This window comes from Lolium rigidum, chromosome 6 (assembly GCF_022539505.1).
Source record: "Lolium rigidum isolate FL_2022 chromosome 6, APGP_CSIRO_Lrig_0.1, whole genome shotgun sequence".
Classification (NCBI taxonomy): Eukaryota; Viridiplantae; Streptophyta; class Magnoliopsida; order Poales; family Poaceae; genus Lolium; species Lolium rigidum.
In genome coordinates, this window is record NC_061513.1 from 227534622 (window position 1) to 227551388 (window position 16767).

A 16767-nucleotide genomic window follows, 5' to 3' on the forward strand; every position below is an offset into this window, starting at 1 on the left:
TATACCGTTGGTCCTATTTTTCAAAATGCAACCTGGGAGTGCCTGGGGCTGACCAGTGGGGCACCCCTGGGCTGGCCCCCATGTGCCGACGCGGCCAAGGAGGGGGGAGCGCCACCCTGTGGTGAGGGCCCCACCTGGCCCTCCACTTACTCCTCCACCTACCACTCCACTCTCTTTCACGGGAAAACACATCACCATTGCTCAAACCCGAGTTTCTTGCTGTTCTTGCTCGAGATTTTCGATCTCCTTGCTCAGCCCATCTTTGCTGCTGAAATTTGGGGTATTTGTTCTCCGGTATGTGACTCCTTCGATTATCCAAATAGAATTTTGTGTAGTTGAGTATATCTTGAGTATTTTGCTGCTGTAGGTGACATGTTAAGTGAGTTTGCATGATTGTTCTAAGTTGTAAAAATTAGTTCTAATGCATGTTTAGTACTCTACCAAGTTCCTATAGTAGTTTCCCTAATTATTATGTCTCGAAATCAACTTTTATAATGATTCTTGAAAAATTTCAGAAAAGGAAAATGCATAACCACACCTTTGGAGAAGTGTTCGAGAGGGATACGACAAGAGAGGCAAGGCCTTCAAGGGCAGCCACTCGAGTTAGGCGATCCTATGATGAGGATGTCATTGCACCTAGCTTTGAAGTTGAAGAGGATAATGGGGTTCCTAATGCTTCATCCTTTCCATGCTTTGACTTTTTGCGTAATGCAGGGCTACTTGATGATTTCTTGTTTCTCATCAATAGTGTGGGCTTATCTACCTATATGGAAGATGAGAGTGATCAATTTTACATGCTAACTAAAATCTTTGTTGAAAGCTTTAAATTCAGCAACTCAGCCTTCTCACCAACAGTTAAATTTAAGATCTATGACATGCCTGTTACTATGAAGTTGAAGGATTTTTGTGCTGCATTGGATATTGCTCCTATAGGTACAGCGAAGAAGATCGAGAACCGCCCCAAAGCTTTGACGGAACTCTATCGAGAAGTTACCAACGATGATAGCCGCACCATTCAACGCGGCAAGATAAGGAACATTCAACTCCCTGCCATTAGATATTTCACTTACTATCTTGCTACTAGCATTCTTGGTAGGGAGAACACTAGCAACATATCTAGTTATCATCTTGCTTTTCTGGTTGCTGTACTTACTGGAAGTACACCTTATCACCTTGGTGCTCTTATTGCTCGTCTCTTAGATAGTAATGGACCTATTTATGGAGGAATTATTGCCTCACGTATTGTCGCATATCTAGGTTTTTCTATTGATCCTAGTGATGAGAAATTAACTCCTATTAAGCTTGATATTGCTGCTATGAAGAGTCACCAATTTGTCACAACTGACTCTAATTTAGAAAATATTGTCTATAGAATGTTGTTTATTGACGGGGATGAGAGGGAAATCCCTTTGCCGCAGGCCGATTTGTTCAGTGTTCGCAGGAGACCGTGGTCGCGCTCCAAGGAGGAGGTGGATGAGAAACTGAGGATACGTGGTTTCCACCAGCAGCACGACTCCGAGGACGCCGAGCCCTCCGACGGGTACATCGTCACGTATCCTGGTGCGTCTTCCAGCACGTACCAAGGACAAGATCCTTCTTCATCTTACTACGGAGGTGCCACCTCATGGGCACTGTGGGATTGATCTCCACTTAGGCCAAAAGCCTAAGCTTGGGGGGAGGTATGCCGGCATCACTCATTCATTGCATGTTACAATTGCCGGATATTTGTACATACTTGTTTAGCTTCTTATGGTTGCCTCTAATATGAGGAAGATGATATTTGGGGAAGTGCTGTCTAAAAACAGATTCTGGACTGATACTAAAAAATTCCTAAAAATAGCCAGAACGTTATTTTGAGAAGAAATTTTTTGTGCATGTTCCCCAGGTTATTATCTAACTTTCATTAGTTGAGCACTTTTCGAGTTGAACAACGGAAGATTTTCGTAAAAAATGATTACTGTACTGCTGTCAAGTTTGACGGCTTTCTGCCACTTTGTGTCTATGTGACTCTTTTAGTTTTCACTCTCTTGTTTTTGCTTTGTTTCTTTCCTAAAACACAAAAAGACCAAAAATATTTTTGTTGTTTCTCTTCACCATTTGTTTATTTTGGTTTCTTGTTCTTATTTTGCTTTATTTACTATCGTTAGTTTGCTATGAGAAAATCCAAAAAGATTTTGCTTTGTTTGCATGTTTCCTTTTGTTCTTGTTTCCAATTCGAAAACACCAAAAATATTTGTTGTTCTTCTTTGGTTTTGTAAAGTTCACTATGGAGTTCAGCGGTCTTCAGTGGTTGGAGCTTGGTTTTCATTCCATATTATTCAAGCCACACAAGTGAAAGGCAATAATGATGATCTACGACAACTCGACTGTGGTGAGAGGCTAGTATGAACTCTATTTGTTTTCATTTTTGTACATATACTCATCCATGTGAGCATGCTTAGTTGGTTCATGTGAGGTATATGTCATTTAATGAAAGTCTAGTAGTTCATGATCTCTCATGTTTAGCTCCAATTTATTAATATGAGTAACATGTCATAAATATTTGCTTGCATTGTTTTATTCATAGATAGGTATGACATTGTGGTATCCTCCTCTGAGTAATTCATTTGAATCGACTTGGCACATGCTCACGCATGCATATGACTGAAACAAAAGTCAATTAAGCCTCTGTGATTTACTTTGCTTCAGAGTTCTTGTATCACTTTTATGCCTCCGTTAAAAAACCAAGTTATTCCAAAGTGTCCACCATAAATACCTATGCATGGCATTTCAAACCATTCCAAGTAAATTTTCATGTGCTACCTTTAAACCTTCAAAGTACTTCTCAATTTGTGTTAATGTTTTATAGCTCATGAGGAAGTATGTGGTGTTTTACCTTTCAACCTTGTCATTTACTCCTCACAGACTTTCACCAATGGACTAGTGGCACATCCGCTTATCCAATAATTTTGCAAAAAGAGCTGGCAACGGGGTGCCCAGCCCCAATTAATTAACTTTCATCAATAATTCTCTTCACATGTTTTGCCCTGATTCATCAGTAAGCAACTTGATTTTGCAAATAGACACTCCTCCATGGTATGTGAATGTTGGAAGGCACCCGAGGATTCGGTTAGCCATGGCTTGTGTAAGCAAAGGTTGGAGGGAGTGTCATCCATAATGAAACTAGAATACATGTGTAAACAAAAGAGAAGAGGGATGATTTACCTTGCTGGTAGAGATAACGTCCTTCATGGGAGCCACTCTTGAAAGTCTGGTTGACGAGGTAGTTAGAGTGCCCACTATCATTCGTTGACAACAACAAACACCTCCCAAAACAATTTTACTTATGTTTTAAAAATGAAAAGCTCTAGCACATGTTAATCTCTGCTTCCCTCTGCGAAGGGTCAATCTTTTACTTTTATGTTGAGTCACCATCCTTTCTTTGAGCACCCTCTTGAGAGCATAATTGTCATTCTTAGTGTAATATGCTTGTCCCATAATATGGTTAACTGTGGTATAACTTTGATGCTTTTATCTTGTATAATCTTTACTTCTAGTCTTTCTATGAAATTCAGAGGTGCCTGGGCATTTATGTTTTGCTATACAAATACAGGCAAGCGAGATACCACTTTATCATATCTTTTTATGAACATTGCATTCCTGCTGATAGATATGATTCATGATGCTTATTATTAGTTTGTTGGTATCGTTTTCATGATTGACAGAACTATTAGATGACTTTATTTACATGTATCTTATTATGAATTGCCTAAGTACTCGTCCATATCATGAGAATATTTACATCATATGAGCAAATGTGTTCGTGAAAGTTCTTTTATCGCACTCAGTTGTTAACTGAATTGCTTGAGGACAAGCAATAAGCTAAGCTTGGGGGAGTTGATACGTCCAAAACGTATCTACTTTCCCAAACACTTTTGCTATTGTTTTGCCTCTAATTTGTGTATTTTGGATACAACTAACACGAACTAACGCTGTTTTCAGCAGAATTGCCCTGGTGTCTTATTTTTGTGCAGAAACTCAACTTTCAGGATAATCCCCGGAAATATATGCAATGGGCCTATTTTCACAGAAGATGAGACGGAGGGGGCCACGAGGCGCCCACACCACCAGGCAGCGCGGTGGGCCCCTGGGCCGCGCCGCCCTATGGTGGCGTCGCCTCGGCCAGCCCCCGACGCTCCCCTCTGGACTACTTAAGGCTTTCGACCTAAAAACGCACGGGGGTTCGACCAATCTGCCAGAAGACATCCAGAACTCCGCCGCCATCACGAAACTCAATTTCGGGATCAGAAACTTCGTTCTGGCACCCTGCCGGGACGGGGAATTGGAAGAGATCATCGCCATCATCACCACCGACGCCTCTCCATCGACCATCCATGTTTCCCCCATCCATGTGTGAGTAAATCCCCGCTGTAGGCTGTAGGGGATGGTAGGGATTGGATGAGATTGTTCATGTAATAGCATAAGATTGTTAGGGCATAGTGCCTAGTATCCGTTGTTGGTACTTTTATGATATTGTTGCAACTTGTTATGCTTAATGCTTGTCACTAGGGCCCGAGTGCCATGATTTCAGATCTGAACATGTTATTGATTCATGATGATATTCATTGTTTTCTGATCTTACCTGCAAGTTGTATACACATATTGTTGTCTGGAACCCGAGGCCCCAAAGTAACAGAAATCGGGACAACCGGAGGGGAAGGCTATGATATGAGGATCACATGTGTTCACGGAGTGTTAATGCTTTGCTCCGGTGCTCTATTAAAAGGAGTATCTTAATTACCAGTAGATTCCCTAGAGGCCCGGCTGCCACCGGCTGGTAGGACAAAAGATGTTGTGCAAGTTTCTCATTGCGAGCACGTACGACTATATACGGAACACATGCCTATGGTTGTTTAGTACTTGGATACTGTTTTATTACTATCTGCAATTGCCCTGCCTTACATGAGTTCTCTTATCCATGCAGCGCCCGTTCATCTATCCCTGTGCCTACAGTATTTTAATCCTACTGTTTACTATAATCACTACTTCTGTCTCTATTACACTGCTGCTTATATTTCACTACTGCTACTGCTATAAAACTGTCGGATAAACTCTTGCGAGCAAGTCTGTTTCCAGGTGCAGCTGAATTGACAACTCCGCTGTTAAGGCTTACAAATATTCTTTGGCTCCCCTTGTGTCGAATCAATAAATTGGGTTTTACTTCCCTCGAAGACTGTTGCGATCCCCTATACTTGTGGGTCATCAGTACCGCCCAAACTACTCCAATAATAATGGAGGACACCCGAAGCCCGGAGGCCACAACAATCACAACAACCACAACAACCCCAACAACAACAACAACAACCACAATGGTAACAACAACAACCTCAACACTGGCCCGAGGACTGGGAGCAATGCCATCCCCGTCACCCCAAAAGATAAGTCGACTGTGACTTGTTATGAATGTGGAACTGTGGGTCACTACTCCAATGAGTTCCCCAAGAAGCTTGCCAAGACTTCCCCCAATACCGCTGCACCTGCCCAGCAACAGCGCCGCTTCGCAGCCAGAAGGAACCCGAACAACCGCAACGGCCGTCTCTACCACAGGAGTGCCACAGAAGCTCAGGAAGCACCCCAAGCCATGCAGAGTACGTATTCCTGTTAACCCATTCGCCCAAGCTCTCTTAGGAACCTAAATTTTCTTAAATCTCGGGACGTGATTTTGTTTAAGGGGGAAGGGTTTGTAACACCCCAAAATTTAAAACAAAGAGAAAATGAATTTCCCTATTTTCCAAAATTTGGAACCAACAAAAACTTTAATTAAATTAGAGGTTGTGCATAGTACTTATGCTTATATGTTGTCATATTGCCATGATGCTTTTGTGAAGTACTTTGAAATGTTTCTAAAACCCTAAACCTTGCTATTTGAGGTCAAGAAGAAACAAAACAAAAGAAAAGGACAATAAAAGAAAAACACATATGTGGCATATAGCCATAATTGCAAATCTTGGCTTATGCCAACTTTGCTTTACTAAAATGGGTTGAACCCATATTTAAACTTAAACCAACACTCCATGAAAACCAAACAAGGACCTTTGGTCAAAGAAAAAGAAGAAAATAAAAACAAGAAATTCACTTATGAGGCTATGGCCATTTTTGTAAATCTTTAACCTAGGCCATTTTGAATTGTGCCAATGGTTGGGAAACATCAATGAACCAATAGCAAACACCTTTGAATCAAAGAAACCCAAATCAAGTCAAAGGAAAAAATCAAAATCAAGTGATATGTGATAATGGTCACATGTGACATTTTTAACATCTTACCCTCTTTGAGCCCCTGTATTAAGATATGTCTAAATCAAACCCTCTCAACTCTTTGCACCTCATCCAAGACCTCATCAAGATGAACAACTTTGATGTTGACCACCTTGTCTAATTCTTTCCCAATTCTTTAATATAAGGATGCAAAGTGGTGACATTGAATCAGATTTAAGATCTTGCCTATTTTGAATTTTCACAAACCACTTCCATTTTGCACCCCACCACCAGCATTGTGTGTCAAACATTATTTGAACCATCTCCATAAAATATTTTTGCAAAATTCAAAAATATTTCTCTTGCGGCCATTAACACAAACACTTGGTGTGCACTTAATGACTTTGATCATACTCTCTAATATTCACTGGATTTTAGACTAAACCCTCACACTTCCTGTCATCATTGACCTCCTCTTACACCAGTACACCATGCTAGGCCTTAGTACCACAGTACCATCAAAGAAATGATCAAAACTCCACCATGCCGGCCACCATTGACACCACCATGCCATCATCAGCTCCTGCCCTCTCCTCTCATCCTCACTTTGTCAACGAGACTCCCCTCACACTCCTACGCATGCTCGTACCCTCCCTGACTGAAGACGAGCAGGGCATTGGCCGGAAACCTACGCGCCCACGACGCCCAGGTCATGCCAGAGCGCGCCCAGACACGACACTGGACGCGCCAGTGCGCACGCTCGCCTCGTCGCTGTCGTCCTCCCCTCGCTCCCTCCTCTTGCACGCGCGATCGCAACCCCACCTGCTCCCTCCTGGACAACCCCATTGGCCGGCGCTCGCCCTGTCGTCGTCGACATCATCACCGTCCTCTGCCTCAGTACTGCGGAGACTTTGACGTCACCCGCACGCCCTCGTCCTCCATTTGCTGCGCCGTCACGCTCGTCCTGCTCGGCATGATGCCAGCAAGCCTACGCGCCCACTCCCTTGCCCCTTCGCCGCTCCAAACGTCGTCGCCATGATCGACCACCTCCATGCGCCTCGGCCACCTCGCGCCCGTATAAATAGAGCCTCCCCCGAGCCATCTCAGCACACCATCGCCTTCCCCTCTCCTCTCTGACTCTCCTCGAACCCTCTCCCATCCACATTAGCGCCGGAGCAGCTCCAATTGCTCGCCGGAGCATCGCAATACCGTAGCAAGGGCGCCGTTGATTAAGGCCACCTCAAGCGACGCCACTTGTACCAGACGCTCCGCCACCCTCGACAATCTCACCCTGCTCCCTTGCCGACGACCACCGACCGCCGGTGAGCTCCCCTACCCCCAACCCTCGCCGCGCCAGTAGCCCCCTCTCGCTGGAGACGACGACGTCTCTCGCCCGTCGGATCGTGTTCTAATCGTGCGTCCGAGATAGAAACTTACCGCTTCGGGTTTAAATAGTCGCTGACGTGTAGGTCCCCTTGTTAGGTGGCCCGCTGAGCACTGGAGCATAGCTGGGCCGGCCCATTTGCTTTCCCGCGCGCTCGTTAAATTTAAATTTCGTTTAATTCGATTTAAATTCAAATCAACACTGGTGCTTTGCTAGAAATTAAATAACTTCAAATCTACTAAGCCAAATTTGATGAATTTTCTATATTTGGAAAGCTTATGAAATTCTCTATCAAACCCAACTGGTCTCAACCCTAGAATTATTATAGATCACTTGCAATAAAAATAACAAGGCAGTAGGTTTTCAAACTCCAAACAATTATTAAAAATCAACCATAATGATTTTTGAGGTGATTCAAATTCTCATAAATCACATTTCATATTGTCTATTTGATTAAGTAAAAATGTGACATGGTTGCTTCATATGATCATGAGCTAGATTCAAATAATGGCTATGTAGTCATTTCTAGCTCATTTAAATCATTTCAATTTTTGAATTTCAAATCTATGAGATGTAGCATCTCATTTAAATCATCTTCCCAAGTAATGTGAAGTAAAGTGATGACCTTAGTTGCATGGTCTCATCATTGCTTACTTGAGGATATTAAATCATAGTAGTGTTTAAATTGCATGAGGTGTAGGACCTCATTTAAATCATTTTTCTTAAATGATAATTGTGAAGTATTGACCTTGGTCAACATGATATCACACTTGTGAAATGAGAAGATTAAATCTTAATAAGATTCAATGATAGGAAATTATTTCTCCAAAGGAAATAAATAGAAACCCTAATAGAATTTTCAGTAAGAGGAAATTATTTTCCAATCACTAAAGAAGAACCCTAGAGTTATGTGAGTGATATTTGTGAGGATGCTAGGTCATCTTGATTGAGCCATTAGGGCTAACTAGTCCACTTAAGTATTGATTGGTGTTTGTTACCTCGTATCCGTTTATAGACGCTAGTACCGAGGACTACCAGGAGGAGGAGGTCTTCTACCAAGAAGAAGAAGAGAACTTTTATCACTACCCCAATCAAGGCAAGCTATATTATTGCAAGTTATTACCAAGCTACCCTAATGCAAAGCTCTACTAGAGCAAGGCATGATTGCACTATTATTTTTAAGGATCCAATCCCAAGTTTTATTCTTACAAGCTTTACTTTGGTTTATCAAAGTTTATTTTGTTCATAGCTCACTTTGGTCTAGATATGAAGTATGGCAAGAGTATCAAGGTTAGCTTAGAGAACTACAAGTTAGTTAGCACCCCTCATGACTAGTTGCTAGTGCTAAAATTAAAAGTGACTACTCTAGATGGGAACTTGTGAATCAAATGACTTTGAAAATCTTGGAATGATGAGTCATTCTATTGAAAGATTTTGAAGGTGAATATGACTTGGAATGACTTGGTGAGCTTTACAAAAACTGATGGTTGGGTTCGGATGCGATACCATTCCAATTTCAAGTACCCCCACAATACCTGAATCTGGGTAAGGCTTAACTGGAAACTTATGTATTTTAGTATGGGTTCCCTCTGAACGAGCGTCATAGGGGTTATGCCGAGGCTGCCTCCGTTGAAAGTGAAATGACGTGAAATGAGGTGAATGTCCTACCCAAGCCCTGTGCAGTTCCCAGGTTGGCGGTTTGCTATCACTGGGAGGCCAAGCTCATGGGGAGAGGTGCCTATACTAGGGTATGTAAATGAAAGGTTATGATTGGTAGTCCGCGCACTGAGTGTGATAAATCAGGGCCAGTTACCCCTGACGGATTACTGCAATTATTGTGGCACAAGTGTACGACCTCTGCAGAGTGTAAACCTATTCGAATAGTCGCGTCCGCGGTCATGGACAGTTGGAAAGGCCATACTGTTCCGTCATCAGAACTTTTCCAAAAAGGTGACATATGATGGATGACTTGTGAATTGAACTTGAAAGGTGACTTTGACTTGAATCACCACAGAGTTGTGGGAATGACACTAATGTTCCCACTTGAGTTAGGCAAATGAAGAGTCTTGTTTACAAAATGCTTATGAAATAAAACTGGCTTTATGCAAATGAACCTAGAGCTTAGAATTCCATTGATATAGTTGATAGTGCTTACATTAGTATTAGTTTGCGAGTACTTTAAAAGTACTCATGGCTTTGTCCCTGGCTATTCAAATGACCAGACTATGAAGATGAGCCCCAGTACCAGGATGATGGACAACAGGACGTCTACGATAACTAGGACTACTCCTGACGTCAAAAGTTGCCTATGGAGCAGATGGACCTTGATGTCTACGGGTGCTTCTATTCTTGTAGACAGTGTTGGGCCTCCAAGAGCAGAGGTTTGTAGAACGGCAGCAAGTTTCCCTTAAGTGGATCACCCAAGGTTTATCGAACTCAGGGAGGAAGAGGTCAAAGATATCCCTCTCAAGCAACCCTGCAATCACGATACAAGAAGTCTCTTGTGTCCCCAACACACCTAATACACTTGTCGATGTATAGGTGCACTAGTTCGGCGAAGAGATGGTGAAATACAAGTAGTATGGATGTATATGAGTGGTAATAACAATCTGAATAAAATATGGCAGCGAGTAAACATGCAACAGAACAGTAAACAAACGGAGATTCGATGTTTGGAAACAAGGCCTAGGGATCCTACTTTCACTAGTGGACACTCTCAACATTGATCACATAATAAAACCACTCTACACTCTCTTGTTGGATGATGAACACCACTAATTGCGTAGGGCTACAAGAGCACCTCAATGCCGGAGTTAACAAGCTCCACAACATTCGATGTTCATATTTAAATAACCTTAGAGTGCATGATAGATCATTGCAATTACACCAAGTACTAACATAGCATGCACACTCGTCACCATCACACTATGAAGGAGGAATAGATCACATCAATACTATCATAGCAATAATTAACTTCATAATCTACAAGAGATTACAATCATAACCTACGCCAAGTACTACACGATGCACATACTGTCACCATTACACCGTGGAGGAGGAATAGAGTACTTTAATAACATCAGTAGAGTAACACATAGATGAATAGTGATACAAAACTCATATGAATCTCAATCATGTAAGGCAGCTCATGAGATCATTGTATTGAAGTACATAGGAGAGAGATTAACCACATAGCTACCGGTACAGCCCTTATGTGGGGACCCCGGACTAGCTGTCCAAAATCCCTGTTATGTATACAGTTCACGATCCCATGATCAGTGCGTCGTGAACACATAACCGAACTGATATCAAATTACACCATCCATTACAAAGCGGAATAAGAAAATTACAATGAGGTCACATGACCATTACTTACATAATAGCCTCGAAGGGCCTAACTAAACATCAGAGTAGCAACATCACTTCAGCAACGTAGTACCCAAGTCATCTGCCATAACCCTACAGGCAACTGCCTGGGAAGACGTTCCTAGCTCGCATAGACGTCGTCAACTCCTTCTTCATCCATCGTGTTCCTCCGAGTCTGGCCAAGTAAATATCCAGGGACAAAGCCGTGAGTACATTGGAATTGTACTCGCAAACCATCAAGAAAGGTGCTAACAATGCTAACTAAAAGAGACAAGAGAAGAAGGATAGTTTCTCTTGTGGATATAGCATGTGAAAGAGAATCAGTTTCTCTTGTGGATATAGCATCCCAACATCGCAGATTGAAGGGGACAATAAGAGGGTTCTATGACATCTCTATATCTTTGTTAAAGAAGATACTTCAAAAGAGTTCTACAACATAAAACACTAGGAAGGGGGTAACCCAGTTTATTTCCTTTCCGACCATCTCCACATGGTCAACCAAACCATTCTAGTACCCTTCCGGTACTCCGAAAACAAGTTCCTTTTTCCTTTGGTAAACACTTTCTCAAACAAAACTCATCGGGCTAAGCAACAGCCATTTCAACCGTCCATGACCGCGGACACGGCTATTCGAATAGATTTGACTCTGCAGAGTTTGCACACTTTCCCCACAAGATCCGCGAGTTTATCATGTGGGCATCATCCCTGCATATCAACTATGCCATGACAAAAACTCGGACATAGCCTTTCGCCTATTCGCGGGATCCTACCCTATGGAGTATGTACCTCCCCGGCACCGTGGCAGCTCACCTCACTTTGAGCGTGGCTCCACCGCCAAGCCAGGAGACCCATAGTGTCTTCCGGACGGGTCAGCCCCGAAGGCCTCCCGTTATACTATTGTCTCCACCAACGACAATCCGGATTCAGGGGTAACCTTACCCTTATATAGTTGTGCGGTGTCCCATGTTAAGAAGAACAAACTACGGGCTAAGCCCCGTCCCACCCCAGGGTAATGTGGTTGCGCGGGTTAATTGTCACGGGTGAATACTTAGGCGCCAAAGTTTTCGAAAACAAGATTTTCTTTTCAACCATCTTTGCCAAGATCCTTTCCTTTCATAAACACACGCTTGGGTAAGTCCAACTCACCCAAGGTTTTCAAAAATTCTTTTCAACAAGGTATTTTTCCAAGGGGGTTCCCAACCTATAGTTTTATGACGGAACTAAGAGTCACAATTACATGATGCTAGCCATCATACCACTAAGGGGATGATAATTGAGGTGTTAAGGGGATCATACATACTTAGGATAAGCATGTATAGGGACAACATAAGTTGGAAGATTCAACAAGGTTCAAGATGTTAATCATCATACCGCTAAGAAGATGATAATATAGATGGTCAAGGGGACATACATGCTCAGGGTATGCATGCATAAGATCAACAAGAGGTTCAACATACTCGAGAGTAAGTATGCAGAACATCAATAAGGGGTTCAAGAAGGGTGCCAAGAGGTCGACACACACAAGATAAGTGGGCATACCCCTCACACTTAGAGGGTACACCAAGATCATGATAATGACAACCACCATTTCCCTAAAGGGGATGGTAGGTGAGGTGTCAAAGAGAATCCAACATGCTCATGGTGAGCACGCTCCATCAACATAAGTAGATACCACACAAAATATATCGAGAGACAAGAATAACAAAGTAACCACAATATGTGATTCAACATTCAGAGATCAAGAGATGGCTTGCCTTGGCTTATTTGTCCCTGGACTTCTTCAACTCCATCAATATAAGAATCCCATCAATATAAATAAAACCCTTATCCGAACCACTTCTTCTTCTCCGGAATTGTTCGCATCTATCGCCGGAAAATATAAAAGGAACACAATCAATCACATTGCATTAACAAGACAACATTCAACAATCAACAACTAACCATGTAGCCAAGGTATAACATACTAAGGACCTATAGATACCACAAAACAACTTTAAGAAAAACCCATGTTATTTACCTAGTAAAGGTATGAGAGTATCACAACTTAGCAATTGCCTCTCTCGGTTATCACCATGGTATAAACCAAACATCCCCTGGTAGATAACATCATAAAGAGGACAAGAGCATTAGTTTGACATCAAATACATTCACAAAACATTTTCAAACATTTTTGGAAAAGTAGAAAACAGTTTTCCTAACTTAGTTTGCTCACATAACACCACACAAGAATAGGAAGCAAATGATATGCCCTACCATTAGAAAACTTAAGCAAAACAAAAGAGCTAAGGTTAAATTGCAGAGGTTTTGTTTTGCAAGCATAAAACAAAGGTTGCCCATTTCTAATAAAAAGAGTTGGTCAAGGGTTTTAAATAAACCTAAAAGTTTTGCTTCGACAATGCATGTCACACATATACATTACTAACAGTAACAAATATGCATGAACAGAGACTAATACTATTTTTCCTAGATAGCCAGTACTAATACAAGACTAACCCAATTGGAATCACCCAAAAATATTAAACCTACAATTTTAGGAATTTCTTTGAATCTGACTGTACAGAAAACAAGATCTGTAAGCCATAAATCGTAGAAAAATCCTAAAAATATGAGGCCACTGGAATTTGAAAGGTAATTAAACAGAGATGCATACACAATTGAATTTAGGTTCAAATTGTTTCTGAAACTCTCACAAATGGATTGACAAGGTTACTGCATGTCTTTACCATTTGCTTTACCTCTGGATTTACAGAACAGATAAATGCTTGAAACATTTTTGAAAAGATTAAGAAAACATTCAGTAGTCCTACAGAATTGGAATCACTCAATTAGGTTCAAAAATGGATTTTTGGTGATTTATAAGCTAACGACCATGTCTCGCAGAACACACGTAACAAGTTTAATTCACCACAAATCGTACATCAAACATAAAAATATGAGGTCAGCTGCATCTGAAAGGTATTGAGAAGCTGGTTCTTACCCAACTGGTTTCATTCAAAAATTCGTTTCCAAGCTTTGGTTTAATTCGACAAAGTCAGATCTGACCAGATCTTGATCTGTGAACCATTTCAGTTTCAGGAGGTCAATCGAAGTGAAACCACCGCCAAAATGAAGGTATTGAAGAGGGCTTTCACCTAGAGTTGAGTTTGCTCAAAAAGGTTTTGTAAAACGGAACAAATCTAACAAACAGTGAATCTTCATGTTTACAGAACTTTATTTACCACGGACAATCCATAATGAATTTGAGGATGAGACCAACGCCAAGTTGTAAATCTTTTCCGTATCTAACTGCGGAACTTTGAATCACTCGATTTGGATCTGCGCACGAGATTTGGTGGATTTTACAAGTTCGTACCAGAATCTGAAACAGCAAGATTACAGAAATTACTGCAAGGTTTTGGACGAACTTTGCTCAAGAACTTCAGATCCGAGGATAGCTCAACCTTCTCCATGCTTGGACCAACATGCACCTGCATCAAGATCCAATCTTGTGAGAGGAGAAAGGAGAAAGGGAGCTGGATTCATCAAAGGTTAGGGGAGAAGAGAGGGAGAGGGAGGCTCTCATGGTGAGGGGAAGCTTGAGGGAGGAGGAGAGCTTCATCTAGGTGGCTTTCCATGGCCATGGCCGGCCATGGAGCTAGGAGGAGCAGCATTTTCGCGGGGGAGAGGTAGGAGAGGGTTATGAGGGTGTAGATAAGGTGGAGGAGTGAGTGGGAGTGAAATAATGAAGCCAAAGGTGAGGAGGTGGCCGGCCAAGCCTCTTTTATAGAGGGAGGATGGTTGGCTGCCTCCTTTTTGATTGGATAAGGTGGGTGGCTGCCCATTTAATGATTTGGTTAGGTGGGAGGGAAAGGCTTGTGGAGGAAGAAAGTAAGGAGGGAGAGCTAGCCGAAAATCTTGCCATGGCCGGCTCCTTCATGTGCCACTCAAAAATGAACAAAGAGAGAGAGATGCACGACACTCATGTGAATAGATCAAGGCATGATGTTGAGGAGGTAATGTCAATGAGTGACTTTGATAATGATAAAAATAGGAGTAGATACATATAGATAAAAAGGAGTATGAAGGTGACATCAATTCATGAGGTCAAGGTGATGATGAAAAAGAATAGAGGATTGAGATGGGCATGATGAAATATAAGTTGCTCTTCAAGTAAGAGGTCAATTGGAAGTGATTTGAAAGTATCAAATGATCATCCATTTGATCAAAAATTGGAGGATAGGGGAATACAATGTGGTAGATCAGAGGTGTGCAAGTTTGGAATCAAGGATGATTTGAGCTAACTTAAACACAAAGAGGAATTTTAAGTAGGCACACTCATGTTGCCATGAGTAGAAAAGTTTGATGTGGAGAAAAAAGAAAACAACTTTTCCTAAGTCACATAGGTGTTTTATTAGGTGAGTTGCTTGCTTGACCACTAGAGGTGTTGATCTACGAGGTAGCTCAAGACAAAACTCAACAAGCAAAACAAGACAATACATCTACCAACAGATCAAAGCAATTCATCTTAACAGTACGTGATCAAGGCAATTCATCTTAATTAGTCTACATAAAAAGTTTTTGTTCCCCGTAATTTTTGCATTATGGACAAATAAACAAGGTTGCAAAAAGTGGGGTGTTACAGATGTTCCACCCTTAAACTAATCTCGTCCCGAGATTACTGAGCGTAGAACTAGAGGGGTTGTAAAGTTTAACTAAAGTCAGACTCCATTCTTCTGTAGATGTGCCGTTGTTGAGAGGGTTGCAACTTCAGCTTCTTGAGAGACATGGTAGCTTCTGGCCGAGGGAAGCTTCATGAAGAGGTTGGCTACTCCATGGAGGTGTTAGATCTGAACTTCCTAACAATCCTAGTGGGAGTTCAAGGCTGTGGGAGGGTTAGTGCACCCAACGGGGCTTGAACAGGGCTGAAAACTTTTTAGAGTTAGCTTAAAATTTTAGTGGAAGACGAAGTCTTCCACCCTTAAGATTGTTCAGCGGGGTTCCTGAAATCATAGAGCTTCAGCCACGGGTCTTGTCGGGCGCTTTTTGGAGAAGTCATTGATCTCTCGTCTTGAGTCAACATCTTCAGAGGGCGTTGTGTAGTCCACGGCTTCAAGAGGGGTTAGTGCATCCCAAGTTTCCAACGGTGTGTTAGAAAGGTTTAAAATGTTAGGGTTAGCTCCAACTTGTAGTGGAAGACGATTTTTCATCGGGCTTTCGGAATAACTCTGTGCTTCTGCCTTGTGGTTCTATCGGGCTTCTGAAAAAGTCGTCGATTTTCCTTGTTCAGTTGAAGAATCTTCGGGGGCGACGTGCATACCACAACTTCAAGAGGCATTCACGGTGTTAACTCAACCATATGGGACGCGCGGTAAGTTAGTAAGTTGATGAAACGTCGGGTTGTTGTCCATATGAAGCAGCAACAAGGTCGTCGGAGACAATCTTCGGCTTGAGTGTCGGTGTTGACCGGCTTAAGAAGTGAGCGGGTAAATTACACCTAATCTTGAGTCTTGAGGTATCTTCATGAGCTTCACTTGACGAGGACCGGATGAACCATGTGATGTAGCTTGTCTTTGACGCTAATGTTCTCTCATCTCGGTTAGACGGTGTGTTAGGGGGTGGTTTTCAAAAAGATATCCTCTAGGTTAGCGCGATTATATACCAAGGTTAGACCAAGTTAGTAAGTCTTCCGGTAGAGGTGCGAGTCACTCTTGAAGGTAGGGGCTTCGCTTTCTTGATGAAGTGGAGATGCTTCAGCGGATCTTGAAGGTATTGGCTTTTGCTTTGTTGGCGTAGTAGAGATGCTT